We start from the raw sequence: 26,530 nt of genomic DNA on the forward strand, positions 1-26,530 counted from the left end.
CTTAAAAAAAAAATTCGTTGTGTAATTGGGCACCTGGATGGCTCAGTCAGCTAAGTGTCTTAACTACGGTTCAGGACATGGTATCAGGGTCCTGGGATTGAGCACCGCATCTGGCTCCCTGCTCAGCGAGGAGTCTGCTTGTCCCTCTCCCTCTGCCCCTCCCCGACTTGTTCTCTCTCTCTCTCTCTTTCTCAAATAAATAAGTAAAATCTTTAAAAAAATAAAATTTGTTGTGGAACAATGTAGTATACAATAAATCTATATAAGTACCACATCAAGATCAAATACCATAAAATGTCTGTGTGTAGCCTGGGAACAGGGAAATGAGAAAGTGCGACTTATAACATAATCTGTTGTTCTAGAACTCACTATGCATCTCCCCACCAAGTGACTGGGAGGGAGACACCAGCCTGTCCACTGTTGGAAGTGGGGTCTTCCGGTCCTGGCTGGATTTCTCCTGCAGTAGAAGCTTTCCCAAAGAGACCTTGAATGTTCTTCAGACTGGTGCCTGGGCCCTCTTTCAAGGGTTTCCTTGTAACCCAGGAAGGTCCACAAGCACATTCCTAAATGATGGGAAGTATTTGTTGATTTGGGCTTTAAAGGCATTTTTCCCATAGTCCTCTAGTGTCTCTTTATTAGAACGTTAGATTCCAATAGTCTTGGAAACTATTACTTATCCATCACACTCTTGCTAAAGAGTGGAGTTTGCCCCCAGCCGTGACAGCCAAGTCACACCAACTTCAATGGGAATGGCACATCTTTCTGCAGAGGCAGAATTTAGCTTTTAAACTTTGGCTTAAAGGGCCTATTTAATATATTATGTAAGAAAGAATGAGGTCATAAAAAGAGCCATGTCTCCTACCTTGAACCAAAAGTCGTCCTTATTTGGTGTTTCCGAAGCTAGAAAACAATACAGGCAACCAGCTCTCTCCGGACCAGGGGAGAAATAATGGCTTCCTTGTTCTAGACCATGGGTTTTGTGACAGTGTCAGCAAAGCAGGCTGCCTGCTGCTTTTAGCACTTGAGGTTCGGACCGGTTTCATTTACCCGCTCTGTCTGCTGGGAAGGAACATTCTGGAAGTCCACTGAAGCCTCACCTGCCTTTGGGACACCCAGTATCATTGAGGGGAAGCTCTGCCATGGGGCCCTGGGCCTAGGATCCAGGGAGGGAGCAGCAGGTGACAGCCCTCCAGCCCTGCTGCTTCTGCAGGACCCTGCAGCCCTGGAGTCTAAGAAGACCTAGCATTACACTTCTCTTGGATCATCATTTTGGCTGAGCTGAAGGTGGATCAAATTTCACCCTTAAATAACCGTCTTCTGTCTGTGTAAACAGTCACGGCCATTAGTCTTAAACGTCAAACCTCAGCCCATGGATCTGGACTGGTTTCTTGTTCAGAGCTTAACTTTGGAAGCCACTCTTCTCTGCTTTCTCAAGTCTCTGAGAACGCAGCCTACTCCACGAGTCATAAAAACCCCATGCTGGGGCACACGTGATTCAAGGGGGAAGGGAATGAAGAAGATTCTTTCACTTCTCCTTCCTGGGACCTAAATCCATTTTGGTATCCTACTTGCATCCAGCAAGAAATGCCAGAAGATTAAAGCATAGCATTCTCATTCTTTTTCTTGGGAAGAAGAGGTTATGCAAAGGAGGCCTATGTCCCTGCAGAGTGGGTGAGAAGCCTGGCAAGAGATTTGTCTCATTTAAGAAGTAAATATATTCAGTGGAAGCAAAGATGCTGCTAAGTAAATTTATTCCATTTTTAGGGAGAAAAGGACAGGAGCTTTGCTGCTCCTTTAGGTTGCTTCTGGATATACATTTCTGCATGAGGTTCTCTAAAAAAGCCAGAACGCAACAGCAGCTTGTGTGAAACTTGACCACTTCAGCCTGTCCGAGAATTTGAGAAACAAAAGAGAAAGCAGAGGGTAATTGATTCTGTTCTCCAAAGGCCCATCCTGACACGGAACGGAATCCTGGCTTGGTTTCTTCTGTACAGGTGTTTAGTCTCTACCAGCAGAAGGACACAGATGGAGTCTACCTTTCTGCAGATGTCTTTAAATGTCAAAAACATGAGGAGGAAACCCATTGACTTTTGTCATCGTGACAGTGCAGTATCTCCCTTAATACTGAGGTAGTCATGCCCCAAATGACGCTCCCATCAAGGTGATGAGGAGAGATTTTAAAAGAAGGCAGAGAATCTCTTATCATGGAAAGCAACTTGTGTCACAGCCAGGAAGCTGCGGAATCTTTCTCAAATTTTTGCTTGAGAGCTAGACGTGAAACTTATTCCTTCACCACGTATCAGTTCTGACAAAGCAACAGCGTAAGAACATGAGAATCCATGTTTCAGCAATGGGAAGCTTCAAAATCTTCAGTCTGCTACTAAATGTAAAATTTAGGAACCCTGTGGTTTAATGAAAATGATTGCTTCTGGGAGCAGTTCAGTAGGGATGTCATGTCAAATTAAGTTTTAGTGGGTTTTGTCTGATCGGGATATACACTAGTTTGGATCTCAACACTGTACGGGCTTGCTGCATTGACAAAAGTGAAGCTAGTCCCCGTCCTGTCAACGAGGTCACCTTGACTGGCCTATTTGAATGCTCTGTGGTTATGGGGACCTCATAGCCCCAGTGAACAAGCGAGCAGCCTTGTAGGAGGCAAATCTCATGGCAGAGACTCCTCGCTCGCAAGGTTTAGAAAATTCAGTTTCTTGCGCTGAAATTGCACTTAACTAAATATAGAGGGCTAAAAGAGAATCCTTCCATGGGAGGGCTCCCTTAATTAGCGTGGTTCATCTACACTCATCTGTGTGTGCTGACTCGTGCCTAAACATTGGAGGCCAAATCCAAAAAAGAGAGAAAGTAAGCCCATGACTCAGTCCTAGGAAAGATGTAGAGCAACAGAATATAATCCTAGATAGGGCGAGCCTATGAGATGCCCGTGTTGGAGAGAGGGGCGCCAGCTTCGCGGAATCACTCGTTAACTAACTTCACGGTGTGGCTTTGCAAGTGCCGATGCCATATTCAGATTTTCTCCACTTGTCGTGATCCTGCTGTTTTCAAAGCATTTCATGATCCAGGTCTCAAACGTCAGATAAGGTCAGAAGTTCTGAGAAGGTGTTAGCCACTGATGCTCACTGTACTTTGAGTATTTCCCCCTTGCCAGACTTTCTCCAAATATGCTCAGATAAGGTATTTTTTTAAAAAAGATTTTTATTTATTTATTTGACAGAGATCACAAGTAAGCAGAGAGGCAGGCAGAGAGAGAGGAGGAAGCAGGCTCCCTGCTGAGCAGGGAGCCCGATGCGGGGCTCGATCCCAGGACCCTGAGATCATGACCTGAGCCAAAGGCAGAGGCTTAACCCACTGAGCCACCCAGACGCCCCAGATAAGGTAATTTTTTAAAAGATGGCCCAGATGACAGTGTTCTAGGCCTTCACCTCTTGAATATGGGAACAACTCTCAAGAAAAAGGAGGGCTGGGGCACCTGGGTGGCTCAGTGGGTTAAGCCACTGCCTTCGGCTCGGGTCATCATCTCAGGGTCCTGGGATCGAGCCCCGCGTCGGGCTCTCTGCTCAGCAGGGAGCCTGCTTCCTCCTCTCTCTCTGCCTGCCTCTCTGCCTGCTTGTGATCTCTCTCTGTCAAATAAATAAATAAAATCTTTAAAAAAAAAAAAAAAGAAAAGAAAAGAAAAAGGAGGGCTAAAGAGATCTGGAGTCCTATCTCCTAGAACAGCACCAGGGAACAGGACAGAAGGCAAGTGTCCCAATAGTGTGGAGCCCTACAGAATGCACTCAGTTTCCCGCTGATGCCAGAGCTTTGTCTGTGTAGTTAGGGATGTTGTTACTGCTGAGACCCTGTCCCTGCTTTGCCCAAATTCTGGCCCTGCCTTTCCCTTCTTCCCTTAGCTGACTTGTCAACCTGTGAGTCCCATTCCCATGCGAAAGTCAGCTCGTGGAAGACACCTGAAGAAGAGAGCCAGGACAAGAGAAGATGTTTGGGACTGGTCCAGAGGTAGCACCGTGTGTGTTCGAGTGACTGCGGAATGGTCCTCAAAAAGCTAGAATTGATCCCAGCCGGTTCACGCACGCTGTGCTGTGTTTGGGTAACCAATTTGGTCCTGGTGTTAGAATCCTTATAACTGCGTGGATCTATGCTTGCTGCTTTTTGGAGAAATGAATTTTATGAAAGTTTCTATTTAAGGAGAACCAAACAATAACAAACAAACAAAAAAAGCCCCAATTCCTATTACCCGAACTCCTCTTTGCACATAGTATTCTAATGCAGTTTGTTCCTGAAACTGACTCATTCAGCTTTTCTCCTGGAAGTTGTCAGTATGTGAGCTTGGTTAATGGAGAAAATCAGCGCAATGCCCAGGCACAAAGCCATGACTCATTCCTGGCATTTCAGGGGCTTTGTAATGGAAATCATAGTTGCAAGCTACAGTTCTTACCAAGTGGATATGTGAATATTGATGAAACACACCCCGTCTCCAAAACTCCTGCATGAGCCTCGCTCACCAGTAACTCAGTGTTTGCTCATGAAGTGAAGGTTTCTCTTCATAACCCACCGTGCTTGAACACCACAATATTGTTTTAATTAGTCTTTTAATGTACAGTAAAATATTTGGCTTCGGTGGAAGGAGGACATTCTCTCCTATGTTGGAACTGTTTGGTTAAAAGGGCGTTTTTGTCTACAGAATTAGTCTCCTGGGGTGTATACGAGTATCTGAACGCTTTTTAAGTAGTCTCCAATTCTTGCTCATTCATTCTATTGATCTACCCATCTGTACTTGTGTTTGTGTGTGTGTGTGGTGTATATATACACACACACACGTGTGTGTGTGCATGGACACACACACATACACATACAGTCTACTGGGAGAGCATAGAAAATTGAAACCCTGAATAATCCCAACCTTTTATTTTACATTCTGCTTGACTCAACTTTGTCCCCAAACTTCTTTCTTTTCTTTTTTAAAGATTTTATTTATTTATTTGAGAGACAGAAGGGAGAGAGAGAGAGAGAGAGAGAGCACAAGCAGGGGGAGGAGCAGAGGGAAAAGCAGGTTCCCCGCTGAGCAGGGAGCCTGAGGTGGGGCTCTATCCCAGCACTCTGGGATCATGACCTGAGCTGAACGCAGATGCTTAACTGCCTAGCCAATGGGGTGCCCCCCACCCCAAATTCTTTCAAGTAATATTCCCCCTTTCTTTGTGCATTGTAAAATTTAAAAGTAGTAAAATAGCCAAAAAATAGACTGCAGGAAGAAGTGGGGGAAGCAAGGAAGACAGGCATTTCAAATGCTTGTTTTTTTATTGACTCAGGTTTGAATTTTGTGTCTGACAGACTAGTAGGACTTTCTGGAAACACAGATGAGCCAGTTTCTCATCATTCTTGGAGGCTGGGACAGAAGGTCAAATATTTAAAGTCAGTTTTTGATGAATCTTATATATCTACGGTCCTTTGGACCAGGAATATTTGGGAGCTGCTGATAGGAAAGTAGACGTTGAGGAGCTATTTTCAGCTAAAGAAAAGAATGAGCAATATAGCTTATAACTCAGCCACTTTATTCTGATCCTGTCTTCTCTAACAATAGCTCCCTGCTCCGTGCTCTTAAAACACAAGTGCTAATATTACGAGAAATGAGTTACATGAAAAACAGTCTAATCTTTTCTAAAAGTGCTAAAATTACCAATCTGCAACCAAGAATGTTTAAACTCTCTTCCCTTTCCAGATGATGCAGGATTGATTCCAGGCAAACACTGGATTTCAGAGGATGCCCTGAGGCATGGGCCTGGGGGGTGGGGGTGGGGGAGTGTGGGGTTGGGAGAGATTGTTATTTATAGGAGTAAAGATCTTTAGACAAGGATATTCAAAGTGGCTGCCTTCTCACTCTCCCAGTACTGAGTCTCTAGAGATCCACACACCATTGTTTTCCAGGTCATTGTTTGGAAGTGGCTGGTGGCAGGAAGGTTATCATGTTTACTTTTTCTTATGAGAAAACAGAAAACTGAAATCTGAAATACAAGAGATTGCCTCCCAGACTAAGAACCTACTACTACGTCCCTGAGTTCCTCTCTGCCATTGAGCAACTGCTTTTGCATTGCTGGTTCTTACACGGTAACTCTTCCATCTGCTTATCCTTACCGGATCAATCTCTCCCAATGGGCAAAGGGAAACACTTTTATGTGATAGCCTTCAAGATTTGGTTAAGGGATCTTGTCTGCGACCTGAGATAGAGAGGACAGGAGGGGAAAATGAGCTGAAGGAATTCGAGGTAATACCGGGGTGGGGGGTGGGGGGTGCTATGGGACAGGTGCATGTGTGTCCAGAGTCCCACTGGGGCCATACTTCCTTGTCTTCTGCTCCCGGAGGGCGCATGCCTGGTCCTCCACCACCACTGATTCCTGTGTTGTGTCTGCCTGGAAATCTCACAAGCGAGTCTGGGGTCACTGTGTCTTTCTGCACACAGCGATCTTTTCTTAGGTTTCATGTGATTGTAGGATAACAATTATTCAAGTGAAAAGTAACAGTGTTGGTCCTGTTACAACTGTCACTTTTTTTTTTTTTTAAGATTTGTATTTATTTATTTGACAGAGAGAGAGAGACACGGCAAGAGATAGAACACAAGTAGGGGGAGTGGGAGAAGGAGGAGCAGGGAGCCCAATGTGGGACTCAATCCCAGGACCCTGAGCTCAACGACTGAGCAACCCAGGCGCCCAACTGCCACATTTTCTATTTGGAAAAAAAGTTACTTCTCAAAATATAAAATTAATAACATGATGCCTGGCAAATTGGGCCTCAGAAGCTGCCACTCTTTTTTTTTTTTTTTTTAATGCATCTGCTATAGCGTTGCTTCTTGCCAGTGGGGTGTAATTTCCAGTCTGTGACTGAGACTTGGATGGTGCACGTCTCTGGACTGTGTGGAGAGACAGTGTTTAGGGTTGTCATGTGAGGACTGAGGCCTTTTTAGTGTACAATTACTTTATGGCGTGGTTATTTTAAGGGAAAGTTAACTAAGCTGAAGTTGCTTAAATTTAGCCACATGTGTTAACTATCCTTTCCTAAAAATTGAAAAGTAACTTAAGTTAAAATACGATCCAGAAGTCTCTGTTCCAGCACATTCTTTAGTTTAGAATGTTAAGGGGTGAAGAGTACTTAAAGTAACCAGCATCCCTGAGACTTAATGAAGCAGTTAATAGTTTTACTTTTTCTTTTTTTTTAACTTCAGAAGCTAGTTGCCATGTAAAGTAAAAAGAAACCGCATGCTTTTAATCTTTTCAGTTGACATTGCCAGTGAGAGTGTTGTTATTGTTAGATAATCATAATGGTATGTTCTGGAGGCTCTCCTCCCCTACCCGACACGCCCAACTCACTCACACCCAGCCCGCAGAGCCGCAGAAAAGAAGAATAAAGCAACTTCTTACTTGCTTTCAGAATTTGATTCTCTATTGTTTTGGAGACACGCTGCGATTTGCTCTTAAACGGCTATTATTTTCCTAATGTCCATCTAGACTTAGATTCATGTGTAAGAAGAACCAAGAAAACAAATGAACTGGTCGGGCTGCTCTGTGCTGACCCTTCTCCCAGCAAGCCTTCACTCAGCCTCACTGTGAGAGGACAGAGACGCCAGCCCTGGGGCTGGGGAGCAGAGTCAGGGCAGCAGGGGAGCCCCCGACATGGCCCTTTGCCTCCCCCAGCCTCAGGGTCCCCATCCACTCATGCTGGTTTTGAAAATTAGATGTGATGATGTTTACAAAGAGTTGCGGAGTTTTTGAAAAAGTACTCCACAGATGTTCAATACTAAGTTAGGAACTAAGCCAGAGGCCAAGTAGGTAAAAGTTTAACTCTATGTGTGCATTGACCATTATATGTGGGGGACACGGGTAATTTTGGAAAAGTTTTTAGTCACTTTTCATGGGGTCTCAAGTGAAAAATAGGCAAGGAGACCAGTTCAGTTCAGCAGTTTAAGTTTAACCAAAGTGAGAATTGGAAATTTCCCCAAAGGCGGGCAGTGGAAGTAAGTTATGACAGACCACTGGGACCAGTGATGGAAAGATTGATGGCCAACACAAAGTCCGGCTTAAGGAGAAACCCAGAGCTCTTGAAGAGAGCTATCATAATATACAACATTTCGGGGGCGCCTGAGTGGTTCAGTGGATTAAAGCTTCTGTCTTCAGCTCAGGTCATGATCTCAGGGTCCTGGGCTCGAGCCCCACATCGGGCTCTGTGCTCATCAGGGAGCCTGCTTCCCCTCCTTCTCTCTCTGCCTGCCTCTCTGCCTACTTGTGATCTCTGTCTGTCAAATAAATAAATAAAAATATAAAAAAAATATATACAACGTTTGGTTACAGGGCTGGCCTTACAGAGGGTGTGGGGGTAAATATTAAGGAACACATGTGAGGTGGGCAGTCCATGAAAGGGGTGTGTGATTCAGGGATCCACAGATGAAGAAGAAGCCGTGTTCTCATCCTACAACATGGCCTGCTACTCAGGGTTACGGGGAGTTTGCTGTGTGCATGGAAGAAGGTCGAAGTGTGAGTTCATAAGGGAGAAAAGTCCAGAAGTTGGTCTTACTCCCAGCACATAGAAGGCTGCAGAAGCCGCTGGGGCTTTCTGGGTTTCATGTCCACCTCCTTTCGCTACCGTTTCCTTCTGTTTGCTTTCTTCTGCGGCCTCTCTATCACCCCAGACTGGGTCTGTACAGGAGGGAGTCACAGAAAAACAAAGTAAGGTAGTTTGTCAGGGGCTGTTGGTTGCTGGTAGCAACAGTCGCCAAGTGACACACACACACCACATCTGGGTCCCCGACTTCATCAGCACACAGCCCACTGAAGGCTCGGCTTGTGAGCCTGACATTCCCCGATTCCTGGTAACCCTGGTGGCATTAATACCTATTAATCATCAGTTGTATTTTAAGCATTTACTTTTGTTCCCACAAATATTTAAGATGGAGTTTCTCAGCGCGTAATCAAGTTCCTGACGTGGGTCTGTACTCTGGCTGTGGCTGCCTTCCTAAAAAGATAAATAAAAAAGGTAATGCAATGGGGAATGAACATGGGCCAAATTAAAGCATAAAAGAAAATAAATTAAGACCAAATCCCCACTCTGCTGACAATACCTGCCGGTTGTCTTTCGAGCGTTCAATGACTCGTGTCAAGCCCTGATGCCTCATACGTAGGCCTGGTGGGAAGGAAGGAAATGAACAAAGAAGGAGAAACACTGTTTTCAGCATTGCTGGCTACCTGGATAACCAGTCCTGGGTTCTCTGCACCTGTTTCCTTCCCTCCAGTACTGTTAAGACATGGGCCCTCTTGGGGAAGCTGTGTCCCCCGCCAGCACCCAGCCTGTTTCTCCAGGGGTGGAGGGGTGTTCTGATGCTCTGGCCTTCATGGGCTTAAGCTCCAGGACATTGAGGGAGGGCTGTCATGGCTCAGAGTCACATAGGCCTTTCCTTTCTGAGGACCCCTGATGGGAATGGGATAGCAGGTAGCCAGCAACTAATTCCAGGAAGTCTTATAGGCTTGGGCTAACACCCAGGCATAAGTGGTTTTAAGATAGGACAGAGTCGGAGGCCCAGGACCACATCGGGGTTCAGGGAGAGTCAGGGGTACCCTTATTTCTGTCTGGGAAGCCCGCAAGGGTGGTGGTGACAGCTGAGCCCATCAGTCACACGGGATTCCTAAGTTCTTTACTATACAGGCTTGTGCAGAGATAGAAGAAGAGTGCTCGAGGGAGGCTGGTGGGGAATCCAGAACGACCTCTTCTCTATCAGATTCAGAAACTTCCACGACTCTGGCCTTGAGGATCACTTCTCCGCCCGATTTATTCATAACTCAGAGCCCACCACACACACAAACTCATCTTCCCAATAGAATTCCAAAAACACTCATCTAGCTGCATACTTTTAATCAGAAAATTTAGATTACTTATTGCAGATTGCCTGTCTCGTGAAGAGGGAGGAGAAGATGGCACAGGATTCTTTTTGAAAGGATCGTTTAAGTGATCATTTGAGCCCAAAAGAAATCACCTTTTGATTATTCAAGACAAAAGGCTCTTTCAAGCCAGCTGATTGAAGTGTGAATTATTCCACACCGGAGAACTGGAGGCAGGTCTCCAGGTACAGGCAGATGGGCACAATTTTTTAGTGAGTGGCAGATACATGAGATCTGTATGCAATCCCTGAGGCCAATAGACTTACCAAGAAGGGATTTTTAAAAATCTTGTCATTTCAAACTCCAGGCAAAATATTGGCATGGAAAAGTTTTCCAAAGTCAACCCATCATTGGCTCAGATATTCGTAGAAAATCAGGAGTCAAAAAAATTAGAAGATAGAGACTTTGAGTCAGGCCTGGTTTTAATTTACATGTGGTTATTCTAGTCAGACAAGCATACCCTCCCCCCGCCCCCCACGAATACCTTGTCCCAAGGCATAAATTACTCACCCGTTAGAGAGGAATTAACTTTTTTTTAAGGGTTCCACCTTAAGGGTCATTAATTTAACAAATTAACTGACATTCCTAGAAAAGCTCCATGGCTTGTGCCTATAAATATTTACCCAGTGAGGGACACTTCAAATGGCACCCCAAAATCACTGGTCCACTTCCAAAGGGTGAGCAGTTTACTTTCAGGAAATGGATTACTCACTTGTGGAATCAGACCAACACCCAGGCTGCTCAGTTTCAACAGACTTTAAAATGCAAAAGGGAACTTTCCTACCTCAAACATCCAAAAAGCTTTTCCAGAAGGGATTGAGAGGGGTGAGTGTGTCGAACCCAGCGAGGCTGGTTCAGCTTGTGGGGTGAACACCATGATGGCGGCTACAGACCAGTGATGGGTGGCTGCCAAGGGACACCCCCAAGTGCCTGGAGAGAGATGCCTCCTGGGCCTGCCCTGTTTCCATTTGCCAAACACTCACAAGCAAAGGGAGGGAAATCTGTGGAAAGGCCTGAGCGTGTTCAGCTGACTTGTTGCCCCACCTCAGGTTCCCCCATCTGCCGCTGCCCCCCGCCCCTGCGGTTAGAGGAGTATGGCCGGGAAGCTGTGAGGGTCTAGAAGTCCTATTATCTAAAGATTATTAGAAGGAACTGGGGATTTGGAGCCTGAAAAAAGAAAATTTAGGGGACATAAGCTATGTCATGAAAGGGGGAATAGAACTTTTTAGTATTTTTGACTGGAGTGAAATGTACATGAAATTTGGCATTTCGATCATTTTTCAGTGTACGGTTCCATTATCTTAAAGATTTTTTTTTTAATTTGTTAGAGATCACAAGTAGGCAGAGAGGCAGGCAGAGAGAGAGAGGAGGAAGCAGGCTCCCTGCTGAGTAGAGAGCCCAATGCGAGACTCTATCCCAGGATCCTGAGATCATGACCTGAACCGAAGGCAGAGGCTTAACCCACTGAGCCACCCAGGTGCCCATACGGTTCCATTATCTTATATTCCCACTATATTCTCCTCACCATCCATTTATAAAACTTTGTCATCATCCCAAAAAGAAACTATTCACACATTGAACAGCAACTTCCCCCCTCCCCTCAACCCCTGATAACCACCATTCTACTTTCTGTCTCTTTGAATTTGCCTACTCCAGGTATTCATACAAAGGAATCCTATGATATTTGTCCTTTTGTGTCTGGCTTCCTTTATTTAGCATAATGCTTTTGATTTTTATCCATGTTGTAGCACGTGTTAGAATTTCATACCTTTTAAAGGCTGAATAGTATACCATGGTGTGTGTATACCTTACTTTTTTTATCTGTTCATCTGTCGATGGACATTGGGGTTGCTTCTGGTTATTGTGAATAAGGCTGCTATGAACACGGGTGTGTAAGTGTCTCTAGATTTATTCTTCGTGGTTTCAGAAAAACGACCTTTGTTGAATGGAAAGAAGTTGCAGAGAGTCCGATGATGGCTTTAATAATCCTAGCTCCTCTTGATGGTGGCTAGGGAGGAGCTCGGCCCTGGTGACCGCTGGGGAGGAATCATGGGGTGAGACCCCCACAGCTAGTAAAGGAGGAGCCAGAGAATCTCTGAGGGCCCTTCCATCTCCAGAATTCTGTGATTCTCAGGTAGATGGAGTGAGCATCCTAAGGGAACCATCTGGAAGGAAATGAAAGTGGTATTAGATCAACTTCCCTCCCTTCCCACCCCCCTGCCTCCAGGAGAAATAGGAGAAATGGGATGGTAAATTATGTACCAGTCAGGAGAGTGACTTGTGGAACAGTCTCTGGCTTGGACTTGAGATCAGAGACAAATGATACTGTAAAGTTCAGAGGCTCTGCTCACTCTTGGGGAGAACTTCCCAGAGCTGCTTAGAAAACTTTCTTGCACAGTAGCAGCCCAGGCTGAGGGGGTGGGAAGTGAAGTCCAAGGTTCTCAGCACAGTGCCCTCATGTGTACCCAGAGAGATCGGCCGCCTCTGGGACACCTGGCTGAGCCCTACCTCCTTGGTTATGCTGGGTCCAGGACAGGGAGTGAGGGAAGATGGGGAATGCCCGACCAGGGAATGTTCAGGAGAGAATGTCTACTGAGGTGGGGATATCCTGAGATCCAACACAATTAGTTCCATTCTGTCACAGTTGGGGGTTTTCTTATCATTAGCTAGGGAGGCCTAGCCAGAGAATTCCAGTATTCCAGAGTGAGAGTAATTGTGGGTGATTTCATTCTGCCCTTTTTATGTCGAAGCCAGAGGCTTGCGTCATAGAACAGTGAATTCAGGGAGATTTTTATTTGCATGTGAATCATAGCTTTTCCAGCTGAATGTCACTTACTTGGAATTTTTGTCTGATTTTGTTTTTGTTTTTGTCTCTTGGTGTTTTTCCATCAGGCTCTTTGGCTAACCAGAAAAAAAAAAAAAAAATAGAGGAAGGGCTCAATCTGACTGAGCAGGGTTTGAGTTGGCAACTCAAAAAGGAGAGTATTATGAATGTGAAAAAAAAAAAAGAAAACGGATGCTTTATTTTGCTTTGAGGGAGGGACCGAGGCCAAGTCAAATTGAGAGCTCTAATTTGGGAATGGTGTTATTACAGGTCACTGGGAGTTGGTTATGCTCTAAATTGGGAGGCCAGTCACATGAGGAGGCAGCAAAGACGGATCACATGGGGGACGGTCGGGGCCCTTTTACAATGAACTTTTATTTTATTTACTACACAGTCGAAATGTACCTCTGTCCCGTTGAGAAACCAAGTCACCTCACTGGCTGGTGAACAGTCCATGTCTGGGCCCATCAGTGGTTCTCTTAGTGAGCCGGTTCTTCCGGTGTGTATGCTTTCTGGGGCTTTATTTAGGTGCTGGAATGTGTTCAGTGATTAGTGGAACAAGTCATGTACTAAAGGTTGTATGTCTGCTCTTCACCTTTGCCTACAGGTCTTACTGTGAGGGGCTCGCATCCTTCTCTTCCAAAGGCCCTTCCCATCTTAGATCTCAAGGTTAAGGCACTCTGAGAGCTTCATATATATTTCTATCTGTGCGGGTGTATGTAACTATATTGAGGTGATGATTTCTACTTATTAGATCATCTTTCATATTCTGTTACTATTCCTCTCAGCTTCCAAAAAAGAAACCAAAAAAGATGGGCCCTGCCCCACCATGGGCAGTTAGGAGCAAAGTATTCTTCTACTCAAAACTGCAGATTTCTGATGTCTTCGGTGTCCCGGAGATGATCTGGAAAGGGTGTGGGTGGTAAGCCGCTGAGTTTTCTTGGAGAATCAAAGTTGGCTTTTTTTTTTTATGTAGAAAGCCTGAGTTAGCTAGCTGTGTTTGAAATAAAAACAAAAATATGGCCCGAGAAGGATATCTAGAATTGAACGTCCCGTGCAAACAAGTTGTGCTCATGGTCCTAAATGGGGCGCGTTACTAAGTCCATGACACACAGAGTCTGCTGGTGCTTCCAAAGCATGCGGACCGGCAATGCTTGTGATCAAGGTTAGGAATAGAAGGTGTGTGGAAACTTTCTATAAAAGGCAGCCGGGGCCCCTGGACTGGTGTGGATGAGTGGTCAGGAAACTCTGGCACTGTTTACAGTCCTACCAGAGCATGGCTGCGTGACCTTGAATGAGCTTCTGTGTGCCTCAGTTTCCCCGAAGCACCATATTGGTTTTAAGAGGGGACAATGAGGGGTTCCAGAGATGTGTATGAAGTGTGAGATGTTACTGGTAAATGGAGGGAGAGTGGTGTCCCCTGGTGTCACAGGAGCTGGAACCAGGGTCATGTATCCTCAAACACGGCTGGGCCGCTGCTCTCTCCTCCAGCATTGCCCACAGTGGGGGATGCCTCTGACATCACAATACCCAGCTGGACACTCAATAATGAGGAGCCGTGCCCAGGGGCCACCACAGGAGGGGAGAAAAGGAGGAGGACAAAGTAGAGAGGGAGGAGATGGAGCAATCCCTTATGTGTTAATTCCATCAACTCACAACTTTTCACCTAACATCCAGTTCAACTGTAATGTGTTCAGCTCCATATCACCTGTACAGCGTCTGTGCCTTCTCCCTCAAACTCAGCAAAATCTTACGGTCCTCTAATCAAGAGAGTTTTGCTCCTGTTGCTGCATGTCTCGTGGTTCACTGTCAGACCTGTGAGTTGATACTTCTTCACCAAAGGGCTCTCCGGAGCAACCGTCTAGAGGTAACGCTTCCGAGGCCCCCCTCCAGCCTTCTGGGAGCAGCAGAGAACTCCATGGAGGGGGGGGACAATGGGGAAGTGGTTTGGGAGTGGGCGGTTCTGTGGGAAAGATGCTTTAAACCGGAAATTCTCACCTTCATTTTATCGAGAGCCCTAACCCCAGGCCTGGAGAGACTGTACTGTTCCGACAGGTCCCTGCAAACTCAGGGGAGGTGGGTCATGGCCTCCCTGTCTAGTGCTCACTCTTTTTTACTAGCAAGGTTGCTTATGGATGGGAAACTGGAGAGATCACCCCTGTCCTAGAAATATGATGACATCTCGCTTGCTTATTTGTTGATGACTTTTTAAAAATTCAACAGCTTCCTCTTAAAAATAGGTCCCTGCCCTCCCCCCTCTCTTTGTATTGATTCCTCTTAGCTCCTCTCCTTGTAGGTAATTATTTTTCCTACCTGGTTACACATCAGGCCTAAGCTGCTGATCGTCCCAAAGCTGGAAATTGGAGGCCTTGATTTTCTCTTAGCTCTTTTGACCTTTGGTTCTCAAACCTAAGCCTGGATCCAGATCACCTAAAGGGGTTTTTAAACAGTTTCTGATTCAGTAGATCTAGGACGGGGTCCCAGAATTTGCATTTCTTACAGGCTGCCAGGTATGTGTGTGTTGGGGGGTGCTACACATTTAGAACCAGTGTCTTAGGCCTTTTCGGCTCTCCTGTCCTCTCCTCTTCCCCTTCCCAAGTCTGTAGGAGAGGAGTCCATGGAGCATTTTCCTTAGATGATGGTAACTGTCACTGACAATTACACACCATTTACTATGGGCCAGATAGTGGTCCCTTGCTTTACACACAGATTAGAGAATTCAAACATCGTGACAATCCTATGATATATCCCATTTTCCAGATGAGGAAACCAAAGTGTACCGAGTGGTTATGTAAATTGCCCAAGGTCACACAGCTAACCAAACGAAGATCAGGATTCAAGATTCAATCCCATACAATACAGCCATTACCTTTCTTTCCCTTTTCCTCAAATCACTTAGAGCATCTGATGTTCCTACAGTCCTTGGAAGTGAATACCTCAGAAGGGAGCCCCAAGGCAAACCGAGCCCATCTTAGGTACCTGTAACCTGTGTCTTAGGGTCTGAGTTTCCAAACAGTTGGGCTCCCACCTCTCTCTCTCTCTCTCTCGTGTGTGTGTGTAGGTTGGTGGGAGATGGCTGTTTGAGAGCCGACTGAGACTCAGAGATCCTCTGGAGGGACTAAAGTGAAGACCCTGGGGGCATCCACCCCTGAAAGGAGGCCAGAACTCCCCTTCTGCTGAGGCCAGTGTCCTCTCACGATTCTGCCGTGGTGCAGAGGTTTCCACTGTTAACACTGAGCACCCTAACCAGAGACAGACAAAGCTGAGAAGGGAACTGATCTGCTTTGTCATTGGCTGTGATAGAAAAACACATGGATCTTTTATCCAGTCTTGTCCAGCAAGCCTGTGTGATCAGCACTGACCTAGACAAGCTTTAGAAGACACGTCAAGGGAGGCACTGTCCCTGCCCTCCGGGAGCCAGCAGTCTCACTGAGGAGAGTGTCACACAAGTGCGTACGTCATTGAGCTGGTCTGTGCAGTACAGAGAGGCAGTGAGGGCCAGAGGAGATCAACAGGATTCGAGGGAGTTGGCACATTCTTAAACCATGTCATGGATGATGATGGGGGTCAGGAGACCAAAGGTTTAGATGTATATGGGCATTTCTGCAGCAGAGAATCTTTAGTAATAAAAAACGTTCTCTTTTAAGATTTGAACAGCCAAAGTTGTCTCCATTGGTGTAGTGATGATCAATTAAACTTTTTGTGTTTTTCCAGTAAACAGTGTTGGATGCTGGTTGGAGGTCTGCTGGAGGTTCTGGGGTTATTTTAGAAAATGGATTCTATTCCTTACAGAGTTGCCAGTTGGCTCTATAATTGAAGACCTTCTTAAAGTATTTTATCTACCTCTCTGCTCTGATTCTCTCCAAATTCTTTGTATTGCAGACATTTCTATGGGGTACAAAACTTTTCCCATGGTTATCTCTGAGCCTGCACACCCCATCGAAGAGGACAGATCCTAACAGTCACCATCTACATTGGTAGAGGCCAAAGATAATGACCCAAGAGCTTAATAAATACATCTACCCTTAACGGTGGTGACGTAAAGGTAGATTAAAACAAAATAGGCTGCTGTGGTCACTCCCAGCTCTGGACCAATGTTGCCTAAGTCTTCCTGCTGTCTTTGGGTCTTCCTTTGGTTTAGAATTCTAGACGGTGTGTTTGAGGTTCAAGAAGGCTGAGAGGCCTTCATCCATAGTCTTTCCGTGGGCTCTGAGCTCTTGTCTCTTCTAGCAGTATTCCCACAAAGTCTACTCAAGCTAAGGGTCCTCAGCTGGTCCACGCTCCTGCTTCTGGTCCAGCCAGTGGCTGGTGGGCCTATTAACTTCACAGTGGGATGCCCAGAAGGAGAGAAACAACCTTGACCACTCATTTCTGGTTGCAGAATTTTATCCCTTGCCATTGTCCTTCCTGCTCATCTTCCTTCTTATCCCACTGCCCCAGAGGGCTTTAGAAATTAAAAAGGACCTCCCCTATTCAAAAAATCTGAAAAAGCTTATTCTGATTTCATCGACAGACCTACCAACCTGAACATAAGTTCGGTACACAGATAACAGGTGAACGTTAGCTGCTTACCTTGCATGAATTCTTGGATTTGGCTAATAGCTCAAGAGAACCCCAGAAAAGGAGGTGTACCTCTCACTCCCTCTACGGGGCTATACCTAGTAAGGACAAGTGAGTGGGATTGGGAATGTTCTAGGGTTGCTCACCCAACTCTGTCCTTGTACAGAGTTGGATAAGGGCTCTTCTTTTCAAATACAGTGACAGTTAATTTGTGACCATGGATTCGAATATCTTCCCTCCACAAAATCGTCCATTCTCTCCTCCATGGAATAACTTGTACATGTATTTCAAATTTCACACCTAAACGTGGGATACATAAATCTTACTACCAACTTTTCTGGCACGTCTGTTTTGGGGGTGTATGTACGCTGTTCCTTGGTGACAGTGTTTACACACATCACAGGGTTCTTACATTCACACTTACACTTTGGATTCCCATCTCTGAAAATGGGAAATTTTGTCTAGAAGTTTTGAGCAACTTCCACATTTTAGAACGCATGGGACCCAGTGACTTAATGATCCAGGCTCCTTTAAAGATGCAGAATGACTCCCTGTTGTCAGAGGTGAAACAGCTCTTCCCAGACTTTGTGAGGTTTGTAAACCTGTTGTGGGAAGTGGCTCGTGTTCAGTTTGGTCTGTTGGGTCCAGCACGAACTATTCTTTGGAGACTTGACCTGTTTATATTCCTCCCAAGACACTCCTTATTGACTCCAGTCTGGACATTGCCAAGGATTTTGGTCTTGGGAGTTCTTCACTAACAAATATGTTTGCAGTTAGGCTACCTGGACAGCAGGGTGCTTCTTGCAAGGTTCTCATTTCTAGTGCTTCTCCTGGAAGAAGGCCCAAATCTAAGTGCTATAGTACAAAGCATGGTTTTCTCCTCTGCAAGGTCAGCCTCAGGATTGCTAATTCATTATTTTGAAATACTATTGGAGAGTCATTTTGTGGTATGTGGGGTTTTGTTGGTGGTGGTCTGGGAGTGCGAGAATGGTACTGAAGATTAGTGAGTGGGAAAGCTTCCTGCTTTTGGAACATTTATAGCCTCTCCTCTGAGGGGTTTCTGGTATAAAAAACTAGCCGAATGTGGTTTATAAGGATTTGTCTTGTATGTGTCGGGAGTAAGGTAACATTTTCTTCATCTCTAATTTGTATGACTCTTAGGAGACCCTTTCCTGTGAGGTTTTATTAGAACATAATTACTCATGGCCAAAAAATTTGGATATACAATAGTCTTAACACAATCCTATTGGCATTGGTTTTCTTTCTTTCTTCAACAGATGTTTGCAAAAGAGTCATATTAAATACATCTAATTCTGCTGTCTCAGCCTAACAAAACTTTATCATGAAGATTACTTTAATTGGTGTCAGTTATAATCAAGAAAAGCACCCATTATGCTTTTGTTTTCTAGCACGTAGGGAAATTTTCCATCCTAACAGAATACTGAGAGGGGAATGGACTAAAGATTTTGAAAAATAAGTTCATCATTTTATTTTCCTCTTTTACATGTTCCTATTTTTATTTGATATTAAAGCTAGAAATAATCAGAATTCTGCAGAATCAAATGAGAAACAGGTGACCAAACAGTTTTGGGGTGACATTTTGTACCTACTATAGTCTGCAGGTCACCCACTCTGTCAGTCTTCATTGAAAAAAAATTTCTAGGAAATGCTAAAGATTTTGAGTAAGAAATCCCAAAGTCTAATAAACCACTATCAAACAAAATGCCTGGGGACAACTTTATATAGCTATTATGAAATGTGATTAATAAGGAAATGAGAATGGATGGGGAAATGGAGTTATCATCACTGCCCTCATAGAGCCTTTGTCTAGTGAAAGAAGACAGAAAATAGGTATCGTCCACACCAGGTCACATGATGAATGGTAGGGAGGAAAATAAAGCAGGGCGTGGGGGATAAGAAAGTGTAGGGTGAGGCAGTGATGTGGGCAATTTAAAATACTGTGGGTGGAAAAGTTCTCATTAAGAAGGCAACATTTAAGCAAAGGCAGAACTGAGGGGGGCTAGATGTGGATCTGGGGATAACAGCAGTCCAGACAGGAAGCAGCAAGAGCAAAGGTTGGGGGGTAGGCACATATCTGACATGTTGAAGAAACAGCAAGAAAGCCAGAATGGACTGAAAAGAATGAGAGACCAGTAGTACGGTCTAGGGCTGTATCACAGAGGGCCTAATCACTGTTGTATGGCTTTTACTTAGAGTAAGGAGAGAAGCCATTGGAAAGTTAGATCAGAGAAGTGACATGACCTATATTCTAGTATAAAAAGGATTGTTCTGATGGTTATGTTGTTTATGGGTCAGGGGGTGGATGGTGAGAGGTAGTCAGAATCTGGGTACATTTTGAAAATTTGGTGCACAGGATTGCTAACAGGTGAAATACGGGATGTAAGAAAGAGCAGTCAAGGATACTCAAAGCCTTCAACCTGAGCTGCTGGAAAGATGGAAGAGCCATTGCTGAGATAGAGAAGAGGACCAAAGGAGCAGATCTTGTGAGAGTGAGGGGGGAGCTCAGTTTGGGAAAGACTAACTTAGGAGATCATCTGAGTGGAAACATAGAGGATGCAATTGAATGTGTGAGTCGGGAGCACAGGGTGAGACCTGGGCTGGCGATACAAATGAGGGAGTTGTCTATACAGATGTGAGGTCAGAATGGAGGCAAGTGGTCAGAGGAGCTGGCTGGCTTTGTGCACCCTCTGGGAATGGGCAGCCTCAGTCCTACAAAAGTTAGCCATAGCCAGGAAGAGGTCAGAAACCTGGATGTGAATCCCAACTTGAGCTCTTGGCTGAGACCTCAGAACTAATTTACTATTGGACTGGGTTTTTCAGCCATGCCAGTGCCCAGGACAAAAAGTGACTAAGATGGAAAGGCCCCATTGTAGAGATGACCAGATCACTCTGCAGTGGTAAGTGGATCATGGTAGGTATTTTGGAGTCAGGGGTACCTTTTGAAGATGGTCATGTGTCTTTGAGTGTCCAATAGCTAATGACCTTCATTGTCTCAGAGAAAACTTTAGTTTTGGGCTGTGAAGTCTGCTACACAAATCCCTTTCTTTTCTAGTGAATTCTAGAGACAGTAGCATTTTTGAGTGATTTTTTTTCTTTTTTACCAAATAATGTGAAGCCCTAATTAGTTAACTAGTAAGCTATATTAGTTAACTATTGCTGTGTAACAGATTACCCCAAAACCCAATATCTTCACACAATATTTCCCTTGCAGTTTTCCAAGGATCAGAAATTTGAGACAACCTCGTTGGGTAGTTCTGGCTTAAGGTCTCTTGCAAGATATTGATTAGAGCTGGAGAATCCGTTTCCAAGGTAGCTCACTCACATGGCTGTCAAGCTGGTGCTGGCTGTAGCAAGGAGGCCCAATTTCCCACCACTCAGGCCTCTCCCAGGGCTGCCTGAATGTCTTCATATCTGATGTGGCTACCTTCCCGCAGAGTGAGCAAGCCAAGAGAGGAAGGTGGGAACTACAGTGCCTTTTATGACCTTATCTCAGAACACCTTACCACACTCTATTGGTCACATAGACCTGTTTGGATTCAGTGTGGGAGGAGAGCACACAAGGATGTGACTACCAAGAGGCAAGGATCTATGGGAGCCAGCTGAGAAGCTGGCAGTCACCCTCCTTGAAAACAGAGAAGGTTTCTGTCTATTCAGTCCTTTGTATCTGCTCGAAGCACCACTTGTAACAATAGGAACTCAGTAACTACAGGCTGCCCAGGTCCCCCATAACATCTAGTCCAATCCTCATGTTTTTCAGGGCTTCACCAAATCATGGGAGTGTTTCACCAGTCATTTCTAGCTCAAGAAGTTATCTTGGGAGACAGTAAGCAAGTGTCAGTGCCAATACAAGAATCCCACCATTTGCCATGTTGGTATTTGCCATTTGTCCCCCTTTTTAGGTGCCCTGTCAGCTCACACCCCTACCAAATGCATAGTGTGTGCTGCCTGTCCCTGAGTTGTGCAGAGATGCACTACGTTTAGAAGGTTTTTTTACACGATGTGTCTAGGATTGAGTTTGTCATATAGAGAGAATTTGACCATTTAAGATCCCCTAGTATTCCTGCCTTTTAGTGCATTTATTTAAACAGTACTTCTTATATGTGTGCACTTACTTTCCAGCCATCTCTTGCATAAGCTAATTACCTAAATATACTTGAGAGAAACCCTTTTATAGTAAATGTTATTAAACGGAAAACAAGGGTATAATAAAATAGCAATTTAAGGGTAATTTACTAACAACTGGAGCCCTTAAACATTGACATACCATTGGGTAGTAATATTACCAGACTTGGTATTTATATACAATCTTTGTCATTCTAAGAATCATTGGGACTGTTTCCTAATCCTCATGGTCTTTTATTATAGCTCCTTTAGGAATTTTTTTACTACTCTTATGTCACTTATAAATCATCCACTTTTACCCACTTAAAACATCTAGCAAATAATATCTTTGCTCCTTATCTAGAGAAAATATTCAGAGAAAGTAAATGGAGGTGAGTTTGCACCATTGAACCTTGCCATTCTTGGACCTCTGTAATCCAGAGTGTCTACTGAAGAAAGTGATATTGGGGTATATGGTAACAGAAACTACATCACAGAAGTGATTGACTAATTTAAACTTTCAAGATTCCTAAGTCTTCCCCAGTAAGGAGAATCCATTGAATACACATCTCAGTAAAAGCTCCTTGCTTTCTGGAAGATGGCACGGATGCCACAAAGAAGACCAATGGACAGGTGGGCAGGACCTAGCATTTATGTCCCAAGTTCCCACCTGGAGGACCTGGCTCCCATTTCGAGGTGGAGATGCTTACTCTCATCAGTGTCCTAGAGATGTTCACCCTGAGGGACTGACTCAGTACTAATGATGAAGCAGGGAAGTAAACCCCACAATGCTGGCTTATTAATTTGCTGTGAGGAGCCATCACCAGGGGACCAGATGTACTCAAAGTCTATATACTGAGAACAGGAAGGCAGCTCCACAGGAAACCAAATCACAATCGGAAACCATTAAATCGTCCTGAAAAATCATCATCACAGAATCTAGAAATACCTTAAGTCTGTGTGATCAGTTCATTCTTTCCCTAAAGACACTGAGAGATTAGTCACTGTCCAAAAGTTGTTGACAAATGGATAATCAGGATGAAGGAGGCTGAGGTGAATGTTCAGTGGCACCAGTTGGCTTCATGAGTAGATCTCAGAATCTGAAGGAGTGAACTGCTCAAAGCCAAGTGGCTAACACTTCCATTTTTCTAGAGGAAAACTCTTGAAGAGATATATTGGGTTTTTTGGGTCACATAACAAATAACCCAGAACTTAGCGGCTAAAACAACAGTTAACACGTTACCACATGCAGTTTCTGTGGATCAGGAATATGAGTGTTTCTGGCTCAGGGTCTCCCAAATGTTGTCTGGAGTGTGGTCATCTGAAGGCTTAATGGTCTGGGAGTTCTGGTTCCCTCACAGGGCTAGCAAGTCAGCGTTGCCTGTTGGCAGGAAGACTCAGTCCCTCCTTCACTATCAAGACCTTCTCCCTACTGGGTGGTTTGAATATTGTCACAGCATGGTGGCTGGCTTCTCCAGAGTGAGTAACCCAAGAGAGAGCAAGGTAAAAGCTTCAGCGCCTCTTTTATTTTTTTAATTTAATTTTAATTTTAATTTTAATTTATTTATTTGAGAGAGAGAGAGCAAGTGTGAGCGGCAGGAGGAGCAGAGGGAGAGGGGCAAGCAGACCCCACGCTTGGCACAGAGCCCAACCCGGAGCTCAACCCCACGACCCTGAGATCATGACCTGAGCCGAAATCAGGAGTCGGACGCCTAAGCGACTGAGCCATCCACATGCCCCTTCAGTGCCTTTTATAACCTAATCCATGACCTCACACACCATCACTTCCGCCACCTTCAGTTTGTTAGAAGTGACTCCCTAAGTCTAGCTCTGCCCTGAATGGGAAAGGAATTAATGAGGCTTCATCTTTTAGAGGAATATCAAGGAAGTGGTGGACATATTTTAAAAAACCACAGTAAGTGTCACTCTGTAACTACTCTTCTTCCTGCATATCCATGCACTCTATTCAGATATTCATATTATTATATTTGTAAATATCATACACATCTTCACTTCTTATATATAGTTAATGTATTATGTATCTTATGTATTATAGAATCACATTTTACCTATATTCTAAACATTAATGTATCTAATTTATGGCCAAACTCTTTTAGCATGATAATCATTATGTATCTTTATGCTAATTTGCATACCCCCATTCTGCCACCTCCCCTGCCAGGGGGACTGGAGGCAAATGGCTTGACCTCTCTGTGCCTCTCTGTCCTCATGAGTAAAATAAGGCTGTAACAGGACCTACCTCATCAGTTCCTTGGGAGGATTAAATGAGTAATGACATGCAAGGAGCTTACAAGAGTACACATAAACCCCATTCAACACCATTAGCTGTGAGCGTTGCAGCTGTAGCTGCTGCAGGAAAAGTTCGATCCAGTAGTACAACTCAGAAGACCGCCCTCAGGGGGCAGCTTCACGTCCAGGTTCCCAGTGGTAGTAAACAAAAGTCATGGTTGTCTTCCTGGCCACACCCCAGTTCCACACCACCCAAGCCCTGTCCCATTTCAGGCGTGGAAGGGACCAGGGCCAGGGCCCTTGTTTTCCTCTCCCCTTTGCTGCTAATCCCTGGCAGAGAGTGCTTACATGGAGATAACGTGGTTAGTTTGCACTCCGAGTCCTATTTATGTTCTGTTTTTGTTCCTCTTTTTTTTTTTTCCCCCAGGCTGACCTTTTACAGAAGGGTAGAATCCCCAAACAGGAAAGTAACCTTGCAGAAAGCCAGGGTGTTCCTCAACCCCCTGAATTTGTATTAAAACTGGTTCCTGAATTTTCTTTATACACGTACATTTTCCAGGTGTATGCCAGCCACATCTGCTCATTGGGCTGGCATCAGACACAGCTGTATCTTCCTCTCGGGGCCTTTTGCTTCTTGCCAATAACTCTTTAGTTCTGTGGGCTTAATCAATAGATTTCATCTTTGTCTGAAGTATATTAATAATTAAAAACATGCTGGGTGTTTCCTGAAAATGTGTCGATGGGAAGCTGGAACGGGTGCTTCCTCTGTCTCCCAAAGCTGCTTTAAAAGGGAGGCCATACTAATGGAATGCACCAGGGTTGTCTTTTGTCAGGTGGCAGTTAGCTAAATATAGAGTTAGGGAGCCGGGAGGGACCTGCTGAGGGTGCCCTCCTGCCATCCTCTTTCCCCATCTGAATGTCTCCAGCCCTGTGGCTGGGCAGCCACACATGGCTTCTGAGCCCTTCAGCTGTGGCTAGTCCCAGTTAGAGATGTGAGGTCAGTGGTAATATACACCCTGGATGGCGACGACTTGATGCAAAGAAAAGAATGTATAATATTTCATCGATGATTTATATTGATTGCAAATTGAGATAATAATGTTTTGATATATTGGATTAAAGAAAATATATCATTAAAATTAATTTCATCTCCCTCTTTTCACTTTTCTTTTAATGCTAGAAAATTTCAAATACTGTGTGTGGCTCACATTACATTCTACCCAACAGTGCTTCCCTAGACCATCTATCTCTATTCTTCAGGCCCCCAGGACAGATATAATAAAGCCTTCCTTGGCGACTTCTCTGGGTCTTTTGTCACTCTGACACTTCATTTCTTCTACACATCCAGTCTTAATCTCTGCTGCTTCCATTTGAAGACTTGGACTTCAAATTGTTGAGTCTTCGTCTTCTTATGAAATCCCCACATGGAGCATCTCTTCCTGTTGTTCAGTTATAAGCCTTATTTTCTTTTACCCTTTGACTTTCTTTCTTTCTTTCTTTTTTTCCACCCTTTGACTTCCTACCTCTTCCAACTCTGATATTTTTTAATGACCTTCCCTGGGTCGTCTTTAGACTCTATAATTATTTTTAAACCTCGGTATCTGAAACCATCCCACATGCGTCTAATGTGGGACCCGATCAATGTAGAGATGAGTAGAAGGCATTACTTCCACCAATGAGTACTTGACCTGTCATTTTGATACATTACCATGCAAGGAGGGACAGATGCTGCTGGTAACAGTCTTAAATGATGGGACAGTTGAGGCTCCTACAGGCAAAGTAATATACCGAGGTCCCACGGCAAATTAAGTGGCAGACCTGGGATCCATGCCCAGGGTTGCCTGATTCCAGAGCCCACATTTTTGCATTGTATATCATGCCTTCCTTGCCTGACAATTTTCTTTGGATATACCCTTGGTCTTGACGGGCTTACGGTACTTCGCTGATGCATTTGTAGCTTCTGGTCAACAATGACTCTTGAGTGTGTCCTGATATGTCTGTGCCTCTCTAGAATCGTGAAGCCCTTCTGCTAAATTCCAGAGACCCCTTTTTGACTCTGCAGATACTGCATGAAAGCCAGGAGGACTGCCCTGCCCTAGCCTATGTAGGGTAATCAGTAGGCCAGAGACAATGTCTTCAGGTGTCAGGAGTGACTTTTCAGGAAGGGAGCTTGCTTTCTAGTGGCTCCAGGCTCTGAAGATAACTACCAGTTTCCAGAACAAGCTACTTCTCAAAGGCTAGTCAAAGTCAAAGTACATTGTTTATCCATGTTTACCTAAAGGCAACAAGTTGTGTTTTGGGTAGAAGGGGATAGGAAGGGATCCTTGAGAGTGTGTCGCAAATGGATCTCCTCATGAAGGAGCCTTGGAGACATGACGCTAAATGAAGTCACCAGTCACAAAAGGCCAAACACTGTAGGTTCCCACTGATATGAGGTAACTAGAGTAGTCAAATAGATAGAGACAGAAAATGCAACAGTGGTTGCCAGGAGCTGGGGCGGGGGTGGGGGTGGAGAAATAGGGACTTGTTATTCAAGGGTTACTGAGTTTCAGTTTGAAAAGATGAGGAAGATTCGGAAATGGATGGCGGGGATGGCTGCACAACATTGTGAATGTCCTTATTGCCACACAACAGTACACAAAAAAATGGTGAAAATTGTAAATATTATATTATACATACTTTACCATAATAAAGATAACTAAACAGGTCGTCTATATGTAAAGAAAAATAGCTTTGCTTCTCACGTGTAATCAGAGGTACCACCTGAGCTAAGTCTAGCTTTGAGATCTAGCTTTGAGGTCACAGTGGTTTTCTGAAGCAGCTTCTCGTGAGAAAGGTGTAG

General features: G+C 44.6%; 1 protein-coding gene across 2 annotated transcripts in view; it reads left to right on the forward strand.

The window, feature by feature from the left end:
• Nucleotides 1-26,530, forward strand: part of LOC111160275 (sterile alpha motif domain containing 4A) — a 203,288-nt gene that overhangs the window by 95,369 nt on the left and 81,389 nt on the right. The window lies entirely within an intron of this gene.

This window comes from Enhydra lutris, unplaced genomic scaffold (assembly GCF_002288905.1).
Source record: "Enhydra lutris kenyoni isolate GAN:26980312 unplaced genomic scaffold, ASM228890v2 scaffoldscaffold4, whole genome shotgun sequence".
NCBI classification, from domain to species: Eukaryota; Metazoa; Chordata; class Mammalia; order Carnivora; family Mustelidae; genus Enhydra; species Enhydra lutris.